Here is a 16,394-nt window from a genome sequence, read left to right as displayed (position 1 = left end):
CTCTCTTTCGTCCGTATCGACGTAACAGTACCTCCTTCTCGCTTCCTCCTCTCCTCTCTTCCGTATTTACGTACCTAGTATCACGTGCATAACGTCACGGCGACGGAATAATAGCACTTATTAGCCCGCTACTATTTGCTGCTGATTCACTTGATGAGCGGCATCCTCAGTCGACACGTCTCATTGTGGTAGCAATCATTGGCTTTGCCTTTCCGCGGCGGCTAAGATGCAAGGCAGCGGCTCCGGCGATAATTCTCTTTTTTCGATTTTCTTTCGCTTTACTCTTCGACGATCCGGGGTTTATAAACAAATAGGGAGTGACGATAAACGTGCGAAAGAGTGACGATAAATCTCTGGGTGGTCCAATTTTTCCTTATTCATATCCTTTGCAAATTAAATCTCGTCTTCTCTTACATTCTGCGTTGTCGCAAAAAATGTATTTCAAACGTCGAAACTCATTTGAATTATTGAGTTATTCATAATCATAATCATAGCTAGTGAGAGATTTTAACAATGCATGCGACTTGATTATTCATGCATTGTTCGTTTGATGTTCTTCATTTTTGCGCAGTATCGATAGCAACGTCTAGAATTGAAGCAAAGTAAGAAGCTTCTTATTTCATAACTATTCAAGGCAAGAAGCCGGCTATAAAGCGCGCGTTGCACGATGACTAAGGCCAGCACTGTAAGGCACTCACAAATTGAATTAAACGCGACTCTAAAACCGTGACACGGCGCAAACAATCAGTGTCTATTCATTGTCGGTAGTCAGGAAAGCCGAATCACTGTCTTCTGCGGAAATCGAGAACTACGAGATGCCAATTTACCGCGTTTAATAACTCATCACCTTAAACACTTCAATTATATGTCAGCTCCTTCTCCTCTATAATTGCCAAACTTGTTTGTATCTATTGCTAATCATCGTTTCAATTTTGCTAACAATGTGACATAGTAAAACGCGCATTAAGATACGTATGACATATTAACTGCTCTTAATTGTTTAAACATAAAAAAATGTAATTATTAAAACTTTAAAAATTCAAAAGAAATAAATTATATTCTCGATTGCAAAAATGACTTGAAAAATAACTGTAACAAATTTTCTCTCCGAAATCCTATCTTTCTATTTTATGAAATAATATTATTGCACACGAATATACACACATCGTTATTTTTATATTTCAATTTCTTTACGTTGCACCAAAATAGCTTATGCAGTATTATAACGCAATTTTCTCGCACAGCGGTAGAAATCTACGGGCTATAATCTAGTGAAATCTCTCTGGATATGTATTTCAAATTTCTATTTTCATAAGTTATTGCTAGCAAATTATAATAAAATATACTACTGAAGTATTCTCATGTGTGTGTGTGTGTGTGTGTGTGTGTGTGTGTGTGTGTGTGTGTGTGTGTGTGTGTGTGTGTGTATTACAAAAAATATTACTCCAAGAGATACATGAAAACTACCTGGAAAAGAAATTTATGCAACATCATGAATATGCACACACGAGCACGTGCACGCAACGCACACACGTGTATTTTAGATGCCGTAGAAAATATATATATATCTACATTCTAGAAAGTATACATATATAGATATGGCGATGGTTATTCGCGCGTCGCGCTCTCTTAAAAATGTTCTTCAGCTATCCCGTGCTCTCTCTTTCTCTTTTCTTTCTTATACTCGTGCGATATCTCAGAGATATTATGATTTCCCAGCAAGACACCTTGACAAGGTTTCCTTTCGCCGTGCGGATTGTTTCTTTGTCGAACCGGATGTTCCGGTATTGGTAACAGCGCGCATTGCCGATCTACTCTTTATTCTCGATCGATGATGTATTAGACGACGTAAAATGTTTTAGTACACTTACAATGCTCGGCGGACGGGGTGATCCATCGTCAATGAACATCGGGATTACACGGCTAAATGAGATTCTAGCGGCAGAATCAAAGAGGCAGCAGGTGGTCAGGGCCACAGCCATCTTACCCCGCGGGGTACGCCTTCAAGCCTGGTTCGTATTCTCCAAAGTCGCTGGGTTCTTCCGCCATATTGATAAAGGATCCCTATGAGAATAATTCATAAGATAGCAAACGATTTTCTTTATAAATCGTGAAGGAAACTTAATTACTGCAATCAAAATAGACTTTAAAAACTATGTACATTTGTAAAAAGTGTTATAAAAAAATGCGTTACTTAAAAAAATTCTTTCTTGCGGTTACATACTTATTTAAGAGAAAAGAATCCTGATAATAAATTGAATTTAATATATTTTGAAAAGATATATAAATTGCGCATATTATTTAAATTGGCGAAGCAGTTTGTAGAGTAATAAACTTGTAAGAAATTTTTTTGAACAACGATCTTGTAGTTTACCTACGCAATGAAATCTAAAATACAATTTGGTAAATGATATACGTGGGAAACACAATCAAGAGATTTAATTCCCTTTAATTATGTTAGAAGATGATTAATAAAAACCGTGAATGCCATTGCGACTGCAAATAAAACTGCGAAGAAAAAAGTTGAATACCCTCGAGTATAAATTGGAAGTTTATCAACGCCAGACAAATTAATAGATGAAGTACGCGCATAAACCGATTATGTAGAAAGTGCATCCGTGCCTGAAGAAAAAGGACACTGCAGGACAGACCAAGTAGACAGCCTCTTCCATGGGGCGAGCCAGTCATCATTAATATTATACCGCAGCGGCGCTCATCGCGGGCGTCAGATCTATGCCGACCTCTTTCTGTCCGCGTCCGATACAAGATGCACGGCTGGACCGAAGGCCAGAGGCATCAAAAGCTGCCTTCCTTCTCCGTACATCTACCAGACTAGACCTACGCCACGGCGCGCCTTATCGTCTGTAGATTCGTTATACCTTCTAGATCACAATTTTGAATTGATGGACGTGCCAACCTCACTATTTTGAGATACCGAGTTCAAATAACCGCCAGTCAAACCGCGCCGTTCGTGATTTCACGTGTTGCTGGACTATCTCGAATATAAACGCGTCGTAAATAATTCTCCGCTGCGCGGAACAAGTTTTCACATACCTTGTATTAATCTGACAGCTTAGACGGGAATCATGAACAAAGTTGCAGGAGGACTCGGCAGTCGTATTAATGTGGAACGGTCGTGCGTTCAATTAGACGATGATCGCTGGCAACTTTGCGCGAGAATATTAAATCGAATGACGGTTTATGTGTAGAATGTATTGAGCGTGCCTATGCATATCTAATGTCCTTTCTCATTTCCTGCGACGACGTAGTGACGTTTGAAGTGCCGTCAAGGACCCCTCTACTTGATTGAAGAGATCCCATCAGTTATTGAGACACAAATCCGTCGAACGAATGCCCTTGTTTGTATTGTTTGTGCGAAGGATTTTTTTACATTCTTTCCGTTTTAATTGAAAAAAATTAAGCAAAATCCATCTTAAGTAATCTATAAATTGCGAGAAAATTTGAGATAAAATTCTATTTATAATTTTATGTGTCCTGTCATACAAAAAACATAAAAAAATTCAGAATACACACATATACAAAGTGATACGTATTTCGTATATTTCGATTCTTCAAATATTCTTTATTACGTCATAAATCTTAAGTTTCATCGCGAATATAAATCACCGAAAGCGAGCTTAAAACAATGCAATTATGAAGAAGTATAAATATTCTTGACCATATCAAAGAGAATGCATTCGATCTACTACTAATACGAGTTAAAGGTTCTTATTTTTATACACGCCACAATCCAGGCAGCTAATGAATGCCTCGTGTCAAGTTGGAATGTTAATCGGCTAGAATTCATCAATCATTAGTACAAAGAAAATATGGAACGATGTAATTTACGAAAACTAATCAGATAACCGCGTGTTAGAAGTCGGAGTAGGATAGATATAACTCATAATTGACATAATTAGCATATTGCAAAAAGTGACCAAGATATTGTTTCCTCTAACATCTTTTTTTTCTCTTTCTCGCAACAGATAGGCCGGGCTTTCTCCAACAGACGAAATTGGCAATTACTCCCGCGATATATCCGACGCTTACAAGTGAACGCCAAAACTATTTCAGCTCCCGCGTTATCTTAATCACTACATCGCTCGGAACCGATTATTTCGTTTCATAAATTGAATATTACGTATGCGCCGAACACAGCGCATGACTCTATATATGAGATAAAAACGAATGCGTTCCTTTACATAAAACGAGATAAGAACAAATCGTACAAGATACTTTCCCGACCGGTCCCACCGATCAATTGAGAGACGTCACTTAAAGTGGTGCGGAATCCATAGAATCGGGTCAATAGTTTCGTAAGACGGCTTGCTGCTGCGTGACGGAGAAATACGGACAATGTACTATGAGAAAAGTGGCAAAGCTATTGCCGCGCAGTTTGCGTTTCCTTGCGGCGCTCCGTGCCGCAGCCGCCGTCGGCGGCCGAGCAGCCTGGCAGGCAGGCTGACGGTCTGCGCACCCTCTCCCTCGTGTCACACAAATCATTAATCTTGCTATGTTTTCTCGCACATTCGAATGTGGATTTAGACTCGAGACGAGACTTCGCGCGCGCGGAGGATCTCTAGAAACGTACGTAAACGCGTCCAACCGTATCTACGGCGCGCGGCCGTTTGTCTCCATCCGAGGAACGCCACTAGAACCAGAATGGCGAGTCCGATGACGTGAACGTCCGGTGAACATTGCGATCCGATGTTCGGAGCGATAACTCCCGGAGTGGAGTATGTCTTGCGTGTATATCGATACCGATGCTTCCCGCACCGGGGAAAACATTAAATGAGATTGGATCTTTCACATCGTTTCCATGTACGTTACATTATTAGTAAACCAGAGTTGGAATTATTAAACAACAGTGATCATCAATCATTAAAACACAGAGTTCAACAGAATATTTGTCAGTGACGGAGACGATCCGTTCTACACGATTAAACGCAAAGATAATTTTAATAACTGCTAATTATTGTAATAAATTGCTTATCTCTCTTGCCTACAAAAAGTTAAGAAGTCTCAGTACACATTATAAAAATAATATATTGTTTATATGCGAAAATTTATTCACTGTTCTTGATTGTTTTCAAGATGATGAAGTTACTATCTGCAAAAAAAATAATTTATGTCGACAGTTTCAATTTCATTTAGTTTTTTATGCTTTTTATTAACTATGTAATTACGATCAAGTCATCTGATTGGATATTTACTCGTGATGAACCAATTAATATAATGATTGATTAAATTTAACTATAAAAACATAACTGATAAATTAAGAACTAATAATTATATGTTATTATTGTAATTCGAGTATGTAATTTATGTTGTCTCTAAATAAATGCTTACATTAATAATGAACAACTGTAATTACATATTATAAAATTTGTTAACTAAATATGAAACAGAAAAACTTTGTATCGTAGGGAAATTTGATTCCACAACTAATCAATACAGATTTTCTGCACATGTTATATATTTCTATATATTTTTACTATATATCTGTTTCAAGTAAATAATTATTACACTAAAAGATAAAATAATAAAGTACAATAACATATTCTAGAGCAAAAGAATATATGTAAAATTATATCTTTGTAATTATTGCATTTAATTACAGTTTGTTGATTAATTATTTATATTTTTACATACCTTCCGTAAAACGTTAACTGATTAATGCTTTGGTATTTTGTTTATTAAGTTTCCAAATTTCTTTTGTGAATCTCTTTCAATGATACATTTTTACTGCAAACCACTGGAGGTCAAAACACATTGTTCTATTTTCAAGAAAATAATATACATTATTTATTATTGTAAAAATTATATAAATCCGAATAGATGCTGTAAGAAATTGGAAAATTTTTAATGCGCTTAGAAATTTTTTTATGCAAACTACCAGCGAACTGCCAGTTGGAAATCGTTGATTTATGTGAGGCGGCAGCGTTTTTCCCCGTCGTGTCATTATGAAATCACTCTTTTTTTTTATCCACTAGATTATGCTAGGAGTGAAAAGTGGGCAGTCCACTCGATTGGTAATTACACCTGTGTATGCACTTCATTAGCACTTATGAATAGTTGCGTAACGGCTGGCATGTCATTTTAATATGAACACGATCAGAGATTAATGGATTTGCCTCAGCCTTTACAGAAAGATTCAAGAAATCGTGCATCCGCATGTGATAGATGTGCATTTGATAAATAATCGTTGTAAAAATATAATTCAAGATACAAGATAGAAAAAAAATATATCGTCCTCTTTAAATTGGAAGACTAAACATCCTCATGACATATTATTCGCCATAGAATCTCACGTAGCTAAATTTAACAATAATATATAATTATTTAGATTTTTGCACACTATTATAGAAAATTATATTATATATTAGAGAAAAATAAATTAAAATATTGTTTGTGTAAGTAGAATTTGAATCTACCTGTATAAAATACGAGGAGAATGTACAGTTTAATGCAATGTGTGAGTGAACTTATGTGCAACAGGTCACGCTAGACGTAGCAGTTCATCATCGATAGTATACTAACATGCATGCAACCAAGTCCATGGGCGTAATGACGTTCATTAATTCTTTTTCGCATTACTTTTCCGTCGCTATTAATAATTTCATAATACGCACGACTGCATTCAAAACTTACTTCTAGCGACCTAATTGTACTTATCCAATTATACAGTTATGTAGTACATATGCAAATTTAATGTACATATTTTATAAAATAATTTAATAAAATAAAATATATGCATATACACACACATACATACACACTGTTTGACAAAAAAATTGACACAAAATAATTCTAGATTTATAAAATTTGACTTTACAAAATAATAGGTAACATAGATTTTTTAAAATAAATGATTTTTGTACTATGTCATTATTTTTTTTTATCTTCTCATCAACATATCACGTGCAAAGTTTTACTATTTTAGATTAGAATAATTGCTTCGAGAGATATCGATTTTTTCATCAAACAACGTACACTATTCTATAAAAATAGGAAACATTTTTCAGATGCAACAAAATTTCAAACCGCTGAAATTCGACAACTTTCAAACTGCTGAAATTCGGCAAAAATTATCGCAAATAAAAAATTGAAAAAGTACTTTAGAGCTTGAAATTTTTACTTTTGAAAGCTTTTACATGCTTTTTTATTCCGTTTTCTACAAATTTTTTATTTTTTTACTAAATTTTTTTTTACTTTTAAATTCGAAAAAGAACATGTGCTTTCAATACTCTGTAGTTTAATAAAACATTTTTTTTTAAATTCAAATTTATGCCAAGAACTACAACATTTTATCTACATAACACGTTTTTTAAAATTTTGCTACGATTTTTATTATCCGAGTAATGCCACTTTTGCTGCAGAGTTGAGCTGCAGAGTTTGGACGTACATAACTTTATGAACAAAACAATATTTTTTTTTGAACATAGAAGTGTAACGATGAAAAATTTTCAAAAAGCGCATAAAAGTATAAACTTCAAGCTTTGAAATGCTTTTTTAATTTTTTGCTGAATTTTAACGGTTTGAAAGTTGTCCAATTTTATGCCTCTGAAAAGTGTTTCTTTTTGTAAAGTAATGTATACGATACAATGTTCTTATAATTACTTAATTTAAATCACATGTAACGTGTGATTCTTTGAGACGATAAAAAACTAAAATAAAAATTTTTTAATTCCTGTATAATTTATAATATTTTTTGCGTTCCAACATGTGCGTTTTTGATTCTCATAGCTTTTCTTGTTGTAATTACTTAATGTAAATTATAAATTTTGTTACAGTCATAATTATCGCACAGTGTTGCATTTAAGAATTCTGATACATCCAATATTTAAATATTTGATGCTCACAATACATCAATAGCATGATTTTCAATTTTATCAACACACATTCAAAGATCACTGTTGCTTTGTATACACCACACAAACCTCTCTAGAACCGAATTTGTCGCCTCTTATCAAACAAATTCGGATCTACAGGGTAGATGTAGAGCATTAACTGGGCTTTCTTGTACGGCACATCGTTCGCATATCGTTTACTTTCTTATCTATTAAAAATATTTAACATACGTGCCGGTCTTAACTTCTTTGTCCGCCCAGTATGTGATCTTCAGTAGACTTCACAGGTACCATTTAGGAATCTGAAAATATTTCCCTATTAATATCAGTTTCCATAGTTTGACCGTAAATATATCTTTCCATAACTTTGTCCGTTTTCTATATTCAATTACGCATACAAATATCACTTTAAATATCAGAGTTTCATTGAAAATGTATGTCTTATCGATGTTGCAACGCAACTCTTTATGTGCATATCTTTATTTTTTAAAATAATTTATGCTGTGTTAGCCATGTTTGTGTTTTTAAGTACAAATATCATCGAAGTAATAAAATATCACTAATTTTATATTAACATGCTCGCAAACTTATGAAGTGCATAGTCACATGGAAATAACTTGAATATGCCAAGTCATTCTTCAAGAAAGTAAGACAGAGCCTGTTTCAATCAAACTTTGCGTAAATTTCAAGAATCTCATCCTGAGAAATATAAAATTAATAAAAATAGTCGCCATTAATGCTGTATCTTCTTTCTAACATAATTTTTATAAATAATTATAATAATAATAATTTCTATAAAGCTATAAGTGCCAGTGAAAGTAAATTTCTCCTTTGTTATAAATTCGATTCTTACATGATTCAATTTCCTAACGCATTGCCTTCTCAATATTACTGCCATTCATCATCATTCTTTTGATTAGCCATTGCTTCTATTTTTATTTAATACTTTTAATGCAATTTTTGCATTATGTCTTATTATCCATACAAAGATAATATCAATTTGTATCGCTATACTTCATAATCTTATTTTGCCTTTAGTCGAAAGAAATGCAAGAAATTATAATGCAATTCTGCAATTCCATAACTCGTATTAATTTTCAATGTACATTAAGTCATAAATACAAATAAATGCAGCCTTGATCTGGCGTATGATATTTCCACGCAAATGGATGAGTGTTTCTTAATGTTTTTCGTTCGTCAAAGACCTGCCCTAACAAAAAACGCCATCGAGGGGCAAATATTGCAGCCGTTTCTTTTAGTATTTAGATACGTTGTTATAGATAACTCTGTTATGTCATCTGACACGCTTCGTAAGTGAATATCGTACTGGGTTATCTCAGTGACAATGATCACATTACACCTGCACTACCGATGATGATTGATGCTCGTCCCTGGGATCGAAACCACCTGAGCGTTAACGGCTCAAGGATGACACAGCTGAATATAGCAAGGTCGCGTTCTCCTTGGTTTTCTTCTTCTCCTTCTTCTTCTTCTTCTTCGTCTTCTTAGCGGTACAGCTCCTTTTATTCCTCTACGTTGTGTCGACGTACCTTTCATTTCCAGGTTACTTGGTCATGTCGCGTACACTGGTCATTCGCATGTAATTAATAAAAAAATGAGATATATTTATCGAAAATATTGTTACAACAATATAAAATATATTTTGTGAACAATACATCTTGACGATAAAATATTTTATGGTAAAATAAAAATATATATTATACTGGAGTATATTTTCATAAATCAACAAAAAGTTTGACGTAAATCGCAGCCATTATGCACATAGAAAAAGTGACGGTCTTTATAGAAGTCAATTTTCCTTTCTATTGTGAAAACTAACAAATTTGAAAGTATTATAAGTATTAGAGCTAATCTTAGATCAATGATAATCCCCTTATAACAGCATGTAGTTTTCAGGCCTTCCGGACCTGAGATTCCGGACCTGAGATTTCGGGTCTTTCCGGACCTAAAGAATTCTGAAAATACCTGACTACTTAAAATGTTATTCTTCAGCTTATAATAGTGCACTTAGCTACTAAAACGGCACACATTTTGAAAGTCAAACCGCTCCTGTGTTGTCGGATGTATTAAAGAAAAGAAAAGAAATTTAAAAAATATTATATTACAATAAATATTCTGACAAAATAGTGTTTCTTTACTTAATATTTAGTAAAGTTATATAAATTATTTAATAAATACAGATTAATAATAATATAAAGTCAAAGTAATTAAATTTGGAATTTTCTTATTAAGAATTTATCAATATCTCTTCATACCTAACTTTTATTTTTATAAAATAAATTGTCTTTGTAAAATGTATAATTATTGAACAATATTAAATTCTCGTCAATAATACATTATAATTATTTTATTTTTATGAATAAACTTGGCTACTAATTATTTCTAACTTCGTGCCATCTCATAATTGATCTTACCAATATGCGTTGTAATAGCTGAACTCTAAAATTTTCTAGAGTTGTGTATTGTGTACCTTTTATCATTTTCTAAAAATTACATATATTTATATATTATTATTCTCCAAACATTCATTTCTATTAAATAAAACAAAAAAATTATATGGTACTTACTTTTATAATTGATTGCATTTTGAATTTTGTTGATAATCATAGAAAGGCCTATTGTAGGTGGGGATGATCGCCGGCAATAAGAGGAGAGTGTATTTGGGTTTCGTAGGCAGGCAGCCTTCCTTCTATCGACCCGCGAGCATTTCGTCCGCCCCCAGGACGCCATTACTGAATATCATCTATATATTCACGTACGTCTGTGCACCGCCATCGAAACTCCTACACCTTCGCTGTTGTGCATAATTTTCGATATAAGAACTATTGTTCAACTCCATTAAAAGTTTCGTAAGCTAAATGAGTTAAAAGAGCTATAGTCAAATAATTGGATTTCTTACAAGATGTATGTATTACACATGCATGCAATGTAAATAATATACACACAAGAGGAATATCTATTATAGTAGATTGCAAAAACTAAAACAAGAGCATTCTTTATTTCATTAGAAAGTTATGATTAACAAACACGAGTAGTAGACTATTATTTTCTGTTATATGATGATAAGTCAAAAAGTAAAAAAATGTTTTTTATTTAAGTAATTAAAAATGTGCCTTAACTTTTTGAATTTCTCTCGTATATTTACGCGAATAGAATAATATATAAATATAAATATATTATGTATTGTGCGTACATTTTTCTCGTTATGCATATGAACGCGTAAGTTTGCATTAAATTACCTGTGTAATAAATAATGCGTATGCAAGTGGCAGCGAGCACTCGTGCGCATCTCGTGAAGACATATTCATTAGCGTAATATTGTTCCTGGAGCTGTAATAATTAACAAATAAAATAATCATTCTCGTACTGCATTATCGACTACTATAAATGTTGTAAAAGTGAATAAAATGACTGGAGAAATGAATGAACAAAATTGCATATGACATGAACTTATACCGCTAGCCTCAAGCTACGGTTATGCTGAATATTACTTACATACAACGCGAGTAAGTAGCTCGCGGATGCGTTTTAATAGGAAGAGCAGTCGTAGCCTCGTTGCTTGATACTCTCTAACACAAGGAGAATCTCCGGCTTGTTTCATGGCCGGACGGAACGTCATGGCTGAACCGACGAATAAACCAATAAACGGGGCAACCATCTGCTTGCCAGCCGGCATCTTTCCCTTCTCCCTCTTTCCCCTAGTCGTTCCGCAGCTCCATTCTTCTCCCCTCGTGTTTCTTCCCCATCGTCCTCTCCCCCTTTCTGCCTCCTCCCCCTTCCCCTTAACACCATTTTATGCGATCCTGAAATGAAATCCACGTGAGGGCTCGCAGCATCCGTAGGGAACTCACGCGGCTTTTGTGCCACGATAATAAGTGAATCCACCTACAATGACGAGTCTTTATCTCTCTCTCGGAGCGACTCGATACAGTTAAATTAAAGATTATAAGAGATCTTTAATTTAGACGATAAAGATTATTATTTATCAAATATCGCAATCGTCATAAGCCTGTAATTAAGGTGAAGTTTTGTAATAGTAACATTATGTACTTATTTTGCATTTCAATGTAAATCTAGACAACATTCTTGAATAAAATTTTAATATATTATTTGGGGAGATGTAAATATAGCACAAATACTATAAATGAAATAAAGATTTTGTACACAAGTTGTAGATACAATCAACTGGCATCAAACAAAAAGCCTAATTCTTTTTGATCACATATTAAAGAGATATTAATTTTAAGATATTACAATCACGAAATAATTACAATAAAATTCCATTTCTATTTTGTCTAATGTGAAATTCCAGGGAAAGTATCAAAGCTACCTATATTCTCTTTGAAAGAATTCTCTCTTTTAAAGAATTTGTGAATTCGCAGCAGGTCGGCTGCAGAACCGAAGGTCAAATAGGCTGCCATTATCCACGGTCTATTACCTAAAACGGACCGATACCTGCTCCAATACCGAGAAAAGAAAAACGCAAAAGTAAAGTAAAAAGTTGTCTTTGAGGAATTGTTCCTTTGGGAAATATAGAATAACTTTCATGGTTGAGTCAATTCAAACGCACATTTTTAGATACCAAGATTATTCGCATTTTTGTTTTATCATACCATGTTAATGCATTTATTGCATTCATTTAATAATAATTAATTAGAATATGTTATTCAATATGCATCTAAATTTATATACAATGCGAGTTGCAAATATCATTACATTTACATGTAAAAAGAACTTTTGCACCGTTACGTAGGATAGACTGCGTGCTCAAATGATACTGATATACCTAATGTTAATCTGTGAGGATAGAATTGGCTACATGGTCACAAAAGATTAATAAGACCTCGTTGTATCTCCCATGCATCGCATGACTTCATTTCTTGCGGAAATGTGTTAATTTATGACACAGGTCGTTTAATTTAGCCGTACTAAGAATTACAAAATTGAATGATATATTAATAGGCTTGTAGGGTGAAAAATTATACAGGCTAATAGATCAAAATTAAGTTCATTTCTCATCAAATTGTTAGCAATACTTTAACGTAATTTTTGTACAATTTATAAAATAATTGCAAGCAAATAGATCTCTTATTTATATCATATTTACTAATTACTAATTTTATAATTATTATTTATTGTATAATTGATTTGGTAATTGGATAGTATTTTATATTAGAAAGCTTCAAATAAATAAAGAAAACCAAAAATTTATGAAGCATTTATTTGACATTCGAATTTTTCTCATATTTATTTTAAATATTTTAATTGTTTTTCTAAGAAATGTATAATGTGATGCGATTATTTTAGGCAAAAGAAGCAGTAGCTTTGAATAATGCTTTTTAAAATAGAGAGAGAATTATTTATGTCTGTAAAGATAAAAACAGAACAGTGGCTCTTTGAGGAAAAATTAAATTCATATAGAAATACTTTAACAGTTCTGACTTTACTATAAATTCTATTGAATATATTATTGCAAAATTATTTGTAATATTATTTGAATAGTAGGAGAAAAATATAAGAAACAAATACACGTGTTTAGCACGTGCTGCTTGAATACTTGATGAAATCTCCTTTAAATACACATATACGACAATCACGGTGGCCTTACAAGACGAACATCGATCACTTAACGCTTTGTCACGTCACGCTACCTCTTGTTCATCCATGTGTCGTTTTACAAACGCACTTAGTTAGTATTATATAAACTTATATCTTTAAAAAGTGTTTTTTTTTAATTGTTCTTTTTTTACAAATATTTCTTTGAAATAAATATAGATAGAAAATTAAAAATTATGAAAAAATGAATCAACTTGGCCTCACATTGTTCACACTAAAATAATACATCTTATTTGTTTCAACTATTCAATGATTGTCTGAAAATATTCACAAGATGCAATTACCTATTTCAGAGATCACTTCTTTCGATAAAATACTTAACAAGTTTAGAGATTGGAAGGCAAGATGTGGAATGTGGACGGAGTGAGTCCTTGATTGGACTCACAGCCGGTTTGTTCTAGTGCACATATGCTCGCTTCAAATTTTACATGCTTTTGTAGAAAAATTAAAAGAGAATGTTTCATTAGTATGCAGTTTACCAGATGTATGCTTCATGAAATGCAACGTACGTTAGTAACACGCACAAATTATTTTGCCTATATTTCTTTCTTATGTTTTTTAGACGATAACTAATATTCAAAAGAATGTTTAAATATTATACTTATTTTGTTGATGAGCGAGTTAGTACTGTGCTCACAAAAATAATCAGAATAAATCATTGTCTATACTTGAAAGATAAAGTATCAAAGTTGCAATTAAATCCATAATTTACTGACATTCAATATTATTCTAAAGCGCTGCACATCCGTGAGAAATCTAAACAAATCGAATGGAATAAATTATGTGAAGTATAGTCTCTTTTTTTTGTACAAAACTAAATTTACTAATTTCATGTAACAAGTTTCTTTCATTTGCCAAAGTAGAATACAAAGTTTTCACACAGGCTCGTTAAAATTTCCGTGAAAGTATGAACTCTGACTTGCAAAAATTTTCATTGTACAATTTTGCAGGTAGCACCACACGAGTTACGAAATGAACTGAAACAGAACCGTGTTGAGGATGAGGAACACTGTGCAAATCGATCGGCATCCCGCCAGATTGCCGAGAGGTTGTATGGGAATCGCAAAATTCGCCACCGTCGGCGCCACCGCGACGGTGCCTTATACGTGCCGAAGTGTAACTCACCGGCTATCGACATGCTAATGATACCTATTTTCTCTCTTGAATACGTCAATAAAATGATCTGGACACATTATGCAAACAGGAAAGTGTAAACGCCAATTCTAATTCATTTTATACACAATTCAGATTAAACTTTAAAGGAAAACTGACTAAAAATGAATATTTTGTGTACTTTGGATATGTGGATATTTCTGTTGTGTTCTAAATATTAATTTATTTCTTAAAAAATTATAAAGCATGTAGACTATTAAACTAATTAAATCATTTGTTGATTGAATAATATTAAGTTATTCAATAAGCAAAATACGATGTGCTATGCAGTTAATAAAGCACTATGTACGTTGAATGCATATAAATGAACTAAGATATATCTAAACAAACGTATTTTATTCATCATTATTTTCACAGAAAGGATGTATTAAATTTTGTTCATCGTTGTTGCAATAAACAAAATTAAATATTTGTCATTTAATTGAGATTTAAATACAATAATATATCTACTTAATTTTGCATTTTTGTGATTCACAACAATACATTTTATATCTTAAACATATTAACAATATATTTTCGTAAAATAAAAGAGATTTTTCTTACCAATTTTGAAGACATTGAAAACCATGTTAGGCAAATAGTACTGTTCGTTATTAGGCTTGGAGTCGTGATTTTGTTGTGAGATTTAGCTGATCATTTTTTCACTTCTCTGTAGCCATTTTCAGGTCTCGTCTGGTAAAAATAGGTAGTGTCAAGGACATGTAGAGAGTACCGATATACATATATGTGTGCATTAAATGCTTTTTGTCTTGTTTAACACCAATTAAGACCATTATATCTTTATCAGGAAACTAAAGCATTGTATTCCGCTCTTTCTTTCTGGAGTTAGACCTAGTTTTGGGCAATTTTTGAGTTTTATCTGTTACCAAATATTAGTTTTTCTTACAAGTAAAAAATACGCAACGAAAAAAACAAATTGCACTTACCAATAATTACACGAACATATCCTTAATGTTAGTTTTACGTTAATACACTGGTTTTTATCACAAAACAACTTTCCGACGAGCACACAGGCGTCCATAGGAGGATGAATCTCCGAGTTGGGGATGAAATTGCGCATGAATCGACACTGGGCGTCGCCATCGTAGGGATGGAACGCAGTAAGGTGGTGAATTCAGGGTGAGAGTGGGGAGGATTCGAAAGTCGAGCAAGGAGCCTCGTGTCCGACCGCTGCTACGGCGACCTGCAGACTGTTCTGTCGAGCGACCTCGGCGCTCCTCGCTTACGAACAGTCATTAACATAAATTGTCTTCGGTGACAGTTGCCACCACCACTCCTCTATAGTATCGGACTAAATAGAGTAGCTGGTATTGCTCTATATGCACTGTATTTTGCCATTTTACTTTATATAATTTACCGATATTCAACAGAGCATCCTGCTATTAATATATTGCACGCAATATAGCAGTTTTGTCTGGCTATTTCAAGCGTGCCATATGGATTTGATATTTTTTGTATGTAACATAAGTATTCTGTCTTAAAATAGTTTTTAAAATCAAAGAATTAGTTATATTAAATGATAAAAAACGATATTTTTGACATATTAAATATTTTTGCAATAGTACACAAAGAATAAACAAAATAAAGAATATTTAACAAATATTTTTTCTTATTTTTATGATAGTAGATACGCGTTATTAAATTCAGTTCAGACATCAAAAATTTTTATATTTACTTGTAGCTTTTTTTATATTACAATAGTAGCGAGTTTTTTTAGCTACTCTATCGAACAAT

The 16,394-nt window shown here is 33.1% G+C and overlaps 1 long non-coding RNA gene across 3 annotated transcripts; it reads right to left on the bottom strand.

The window, feature by feature from the left end:
- Positions 1–1,157: 1,157 nt before the first annotated feature.
- LOC105674700 (uncharacterized) lies at positions 1,158–16,066 on the bottom strand. 3 transcript variants are annotated; one of them, XR_010890531.1, is made up of 9 exons: positions 15,587–16,053; positions 15,204–15,491; positions 11,367–11,674; positions 11,111–11,201; positions 10,439–10,665; positions 10,286–10,354; positions 9,211–9,436; positions 4,230–8,152; positions 1,158–2,064 (listed from the first exon to the last, which is right to left on the bottom strand). It is a non-coding gene; the product is annotated as an uncharacterized lncRNA (long non-coding RNA). The 3 variants fall into 3 exon arrangements; XR_010890530.1 differs by lacking the exons at positions 1,158–2,064; positions 4,230–8,152 and having other exon boundaries at positions 8,919–9,436; positions 15,587–16,066; XR_010890529.1 differs by lacking the exons at positions 1,158–2,064; positions 4,230–8,152; positions 9,211–9,436 and having other exon boundaries at positions 9,665–10,354; positions 15,587–16,065.
- Positions 16,067–16,394: the final 328 nt, after the last annotated feature.

This window comes from Linepithema humile, chromosome 5, assembly GCF_040581485.1.
Source record: "Linepithema humile isolate Giens D197 chromosome 5, Lhum_UNIL_v1.0, whole genome shotgun sequence".
Taxonomy (NCBI): domain Eukaryota; kingdom Metazoa; phylum Arthropoda; class Insecta; order Hymenoptera; family Formicidae; genus Linepithema; species Linepithema humile.
This window is presented reverse-complemented; position numbering and strand designations above follow the sequence as displayed.